Below are 6187 nucleotides of genomic sequence, written 5' to 3'. Positions count from 1 at the left end.
TTTTCAGCCATCCACTTCCTTATGTCTGAAACACAGGCTTCTAGCGAGGGCAATTTTGGGGCTTCACCATGTTTCATTGAAATGTACAGCTGTGTCATCCGCATAGCAGTGAAAGTTAACATTATGTTTTCGAATGACATCCCCGAGAGGTAAAATATATAGTGAAAACAATAGTGGTCCTAAAACGGAACCTTGAGGAACACCGAAATGTACAGTTGATTTGTCAGAGGACAAACCATTCACAGAGACGAACTGATATCTTTCCGACAGATAAGGACTAAACCAGGCCAGAACTTGTCCGTGTAGACCAATTTGGGTTTCCAATCTCTCCAAAAGAATGTGGTGATCGATGGTATCAAAGGCAGCACTAAGGTCTAGGAGCACGAGGACAGATGCAGAGCCTCGGTCTGACGCCATTAAAAGGTCATTTACCGTCTCAGTGCTATGATGGGGTCTAAAACCAGACTGAAGCATTTCGTATACATTGTTTGTCTTCAGGAAGGCAGTGATTTGCTGCGCAACAGCTTTTTCAAAACATTTTGAGAGGAATGGAAGATTCGATATAGGCTGATAGTTTTTTATATTTTCTGGGTCAAGGTTTGGCTTTTTCAAGAGAGGCTTTATTACTGCCACTTTTAGTGAGTTTGGTACACATCCGGTGGATAGAGAGCCGTTTATTATGTTCAACATAGGAGGGCCAAGCACAGGAAGCAGCTCTTTCAGTAGTTTAGTTGGAATAGGGTCCAGTATGCAGCTTGAAGGTTTAGAGGCCATGATTATTTTCATCATTGTGTCAAGAGATATAGTACTAAAACACTTGAGTGTCTCTCTTGATCCTAGGTCCTGGCAGAGTTGTACAGACTCAGGACAGCTGAGCTTTGGAGGAATACGCAGATTTAAAGAGGAGTCCGTAATTTGCTTTCTAATGATCATGATCTTTTCCTCAAAGAAGTTCATGAATTTATTACTGCTGAAGTGAAAGCCATCCTCACTTGGGGAATGCTGCTTTTTAGTTAGCTCAACAGCGCCATTCCGCGTGACAGTATTGTGTGTGGATTGATGAGGGGGAAAAAACAATTTAATACATTTTAGAATAAGGCTGGTAACCTAACAAAATTTGGAAAAAGTCAAGGGGTCTGAATACTTTCTGACACTGTATATACAATACCAGTCAAAAGTTTTGGACACACCTACTCATTCAAGAGTTTTTCTTTATTTTTACTGTTTTCTACATTGTAGAATAATAGTGAAGGCTTAAACTATGAAATAACACACATGGAATCATTTGTATATTTAATACCAAATATGTATTAAACAAATCAAAATATATTTTAGATTCTTCAAAGTAGCCACCCTTTGCCTTGATGACAGCTTTAAACACTCTTGGCATTATCTCAACCAGCTTCACCTGGAATGTTTTCCAACAGTCTTGAAGGAGTTCCCACATATGCTGAGCACTTGTTGGCTGCTTTTCCTTCACTCTGCGGTCCAACTCATCCCAAACCATCTCAATTGGGTTGAGGTCCGGTGATTGTGGAGGCCAGGTCATCTGATGCAGCACTCCATCACTCTCCTTGGTCAAATAGCCCTTACACAGCCCGGAGGTGTGTTGGGTCATTGTCCTGTTCAAAAACAAATAATGGTCCCACTAAGCGCAAACCAGATGGGGTGGTGTATCGCTGCAGAATGCTGCGGTAGCCATGCTGGTTAAGTGTGCCTTGAATTCTAAATAAATCACGACAGTGTCACCAGCAAAGCACCCCCCCCCCAACATCACACCACCTCCATGCGGGGATCATTCGTTCACCTACTCTGCACATTTCATATTTGGACTCATCAGACCAAAGGACAGATTTCCACTGCTGTAATGTCCATTGCTTGTGTTTCTTGGCCCAAGCAAGTCTCTTCTTATTATTGGTGTCCTTTAGTAGTGGTTTCTTTGCAGCAATTGGACCATGAAGGCCTGATTCACGCAGTCTCCTCTGAACAGTTGATATTGATGTGTCTGTTACTTGAACTCTGTGAATAATTTATTTGGGCAGAAATTTCTGAGGCTGGTAACTAATGACTAACTTATTCTCTGCAACAGAGGTAAATCTGGGTCTTCCTTTCCTGTGGCGGTCCTTATGAGAGCCAGTTTCATCATAGTGCATGATGGTTTTTGCGACTGCACTTGAAGAAACTTTCAAAGTTCTTTAAATTTTCCGGATTAAAGTAATGATGGACTCTCATTTCTCTTTGCTTATTTGTGTTGTTCTTGCCATAATATGGACTTTACCAAATAGGGCTATCTTCTGTATACCACCCCTACTTTGTCACAACACAACTGATTGAATCAAATGCATTAAGGAAAGAAATTCCACAAATTAACTTTAAACAAGGCACACCTGGTAATTGAAATGCATTCCTGGTGACTACCTCATGAAGCTCATCCAGGCTGCATCACATCCGGCCGTGATTGGGAGTCCCATAGGGCTGCGCACAATTGGCCCAGCGTCGTCCAAGTTTGGCTGGGGTAGGCCGTTATTGTAAATAAGAATTTGTTCTTAACTGACTTACCTCGTTAAATTAAAGGTTAAATAAAATAAGAAAATAAAAATCTGGTTGAGAGAATGCCAAAAGTGTGCAAAACTGTCATCGAGGCAAAAGGTGGCTACTTTGAAGAATCTCATATATAAAATATTTAGATTGAACAATTTTTTGGTTACTACATGATTCCATACATGTTATTTCATAGTTTTGACATCTTCACTATTATTCTACAATGTAGAAAATAGTAAAAATAAAGAAAAACCTTTGATTGAGTAGGTGTGTCCAAACTTTGGACTGGTACAATAAAAATAAATATATACATTTTTTGGGGGGGGTTGCCTGTTTTGCATGTTATTTTGGCATTAATACGTGTCACATCAGTTTGCAAACAATGTAAAAAAAAAAAGTTAAAAAAAGAGAATAAAGCCGCATACAAACTTGGTCTCTTTTTACTTTCTTGATTAAGGCAGCTCCAAAATACAGGTGTTTCAGCCTAGCTCAGTGCTTTCTGTGCTGGTGGGAACCACATTTGTTTAAGCAAGTCAGCCACATCAGCTATATTTTTTTTAAAGGCAATAAATGAGGGCTGAATTAACTGTTTCGCTGCCAGACAAGGCTCTGCTGATAGCCAGGTGTAGCAGTGGTAAGGTGTTGGGACTGCTGTTGGGACAGCTTTATGTAGGCCCTAACAGTTTGTGGTCACCGTTTGTCACCGTTATAGTGCAATTCATGTATGGTTTAGTGATGTGTTGTGTTGTGTAGGGGCTTTAAAAAAAATGTGTGTAGTGGCTTTGCTGGCATATATTTGAAAAATAAAAGTGTTTGCCCCCCGAAAATGTACATGCTAAAATCACCACTGCTTATGATCATAATCCAAGTGAAATTATATTCAAATGATTTAATGATTTGGACTCTGGAGGACCTGTGTGGATGACTGTGCAACTCTCTGTGTGCACTGAGCAGGATGACACCGTGAGTTATAAATGGAGTTGCTTTGCTGTGAGGCCTCTTGGATTGGTTCAGATCAGTCCCATGGGCACCCTCTGGTGGCTGTCTCCCTACATGAACACGTGCTCCATCATCCTGGAGCTCTCTATGCCAGGGGAAAGGTACATGGCCCCTGACTGAGACAGCAGGATGAAGAGGATCTCCTGGGCCAGCAGGGTCCCTTTGTTCTGGCAACAGCAACCTGCTATCTCACCTCAGTTCACTGCAGAACACACAGTATCATCCAGAATAACCTTCTCCATAGTACCTGAAAATCACAGCAGCACAGGTCAGCTCAACTACTGCGCGTGTGTGCGGCCATGTCTGCTTGCCCTGATGATTGGTGCTTATAGCATACCTACCGGTATTTGTATATACTATGGATCCCCATTAACTGCTGCCAAGGCAGCAGTTACTCTTCCTGGGGTCCAGCAAAATTAAGGCAGTTATACATTTTAAAAACATTACAATACATTCATAACACATTTCACAACATATTAAGTGTGTGCCCTTGGGCCTCTACTCTATTACCACATATCAATAACACAAAATCCATGTGTACATGTGTGTATAGTGCGTATGTTATCGTTTGTTTGTATGCATGTGTCTATGTGTTGCTTCACAGTCCCCGCTGTTCCATAAGGTGTGTTTTTATCTGTTTTTTAAAAATCTAATTTTACTGCTGGCATGAGTTACTTGATGTGGAATAGAGTTCCATGTAGTCACGGCTCTATATAGTAGTGTGCCTCCCATAGTCTGTTCTGGACTTTGGGACTGGGAAGAGACCTCTGGTGGCATGTCTTGTGGGGTATGCATGGGTGTCCGGTGCATTCAAGATGTCAATACCTCTCACAAATAAAGTAGTGATGAAGTCAATCTCTCCTCCACTTTGAGCCAGGAGAGATTGACATGCATATTATTAATGTTAGCTCTCTGTACATCCAAGTGCCAGCAGTGCTGCCCTGTTCTGAGCCAATTGCAATTTTCCTAAGTTCCTCATTGTGGGACCTGGCCACAAGACTCAACAGTAGTCCAGGTGCAATAAAACTAGGGCCTGTAGGACCTGCCTTGTTGATAGTGCTTTTAAGAATGCAGAGCAGTGCTTTATAATAGACAGACTCCCCATCCTAGCTATTGTTTTATGTTTCGACCATGACCGTTTACAATCTAGGGTTACTCCAAGCAATTTAGTCTCCTCAACTTGCTCAATTTCCACATTACTCATTACAAGATTTAGTTGAAGTTTAGGGTTCAGTGAATTTGTCCCAAATACAATGCTTTTAGTTTTTGAAATATTTAGGACTAACTTATTCCTTGCCACCCACTCTGAAACTAACTGCAGCTCTTTGTTAAGTGTTGCTGTCATTTCAGTCGCTGAGGTAGCTGACATGTATAGTGTTGAGTCATCTGCATACATAGACACACTGGCCAAGGCAGCAGCTCTTCCTGGGATCCAACAAAATTAAGGCAGTTATACATTTGAAAAACAGTCATCCGCATACATAGACACACTGACTTTACTCAAAGCCAGTGGCATGTCGTTAGTAAAGATTGAAAAAAGTAAGGGCCTAGACAGCTGTCCTGGGGAATTCCTGATTCTACCTGGATTTTGTTGGAGAGGCTTCCATTAAAGAACACCCTCTGTGTTCTGTTAGACGGGTAACTCTTTATCCACAAAATAGCAGGGGGTGTAAAGCCATGACAAAAGTTTTTCCAGGAACAGACAATGATCGATAATGTCAAAAGCCACACTGAAGTCTAACAAGACAGCACCCACAACCTTTTGATCATCAATTTCTCTCAGCCAATCACCTATCTTGCCCACTTGAATGCATTTTCTCCACCATCTGCAGTGCCAGTTCCTCCAGATCAGAGTTGAGCAGAGCATGGCAGGCAAAGCCCAGAGAAATCACTGAATGCTGACCCTGATACTCCTTTGGCTCTGCTCCAGGCATTGACTAACTGGGACAGCCAAACAGACAGTCATCTGCACACAAACATACAGAGAACAATACACATTTACTTAAATACTGCATCGTCTGTGGATCTATTGGGGCAGCAGACTGGGATAGGGAGAGATTGAATATGTCTGTAAACACTCCAGGCAGCTGGTCTGCGCATGCTCTGAGGACACGGCTAGGGATGCCATCTGGGCCGGCAGCCTTGCGAGGGTTAACACGCTTAAATGTCTTACTCACGTCGGCCACGGAGAAGGAGGGCCCACAGTCCTTGGTAGCGGGCCGCGTCGGTTGCACTGTTATCCTCAAAGCGGGTGAAGAAGGTGTTTAGCTTGTCCCGGAAGCAAGACGTTGGTGTCCGCGACGTGGCTGGTTTTCCCTTTCTAGTCTGTGATTGTCTGTATATCCTGCCACATATGGCAGGTAGCTTAGTGGTTAGAGCATTGGACTAGTAACCAAAATGTTGCAAGATTGAATCCCTGAGCTGACAAGGTAAAAATCAGTCGTTCTGCCCCTAAACAAGGCAGTTAACCCACCGTTCCTAGGCCGTCATTGAGAATAAGAATTTGTTCTTAACTGACTTGCCTAGTTAAATAAAGGTTAAATAAAAACATTTAAAAAAACATACGTCTTGTGTCTGAGCCGTTGAATTGCAACTTTACTTTGTCTCAATACTGACGTTTTACCTGTTTGATTGCCTTACGAAGGGA

This window comes from Salvelinus namaycush, chromosome 4, assembly GCF_016432855.1.
Source record: "Salvelinus namaycush isolate Seneca chromosome 4, SaNama_1.0, whole genome shotgun sequence".
NCBI classification, from domain to species: Eukaryota; Metazoa; Chordata; class Actinopteri; order Salmoniformes; family Salmonidae; genus Salvelinus; species Salvelinus namaycush.
This window is presented reverse-complemented; position numbering follows the sequence as displayed.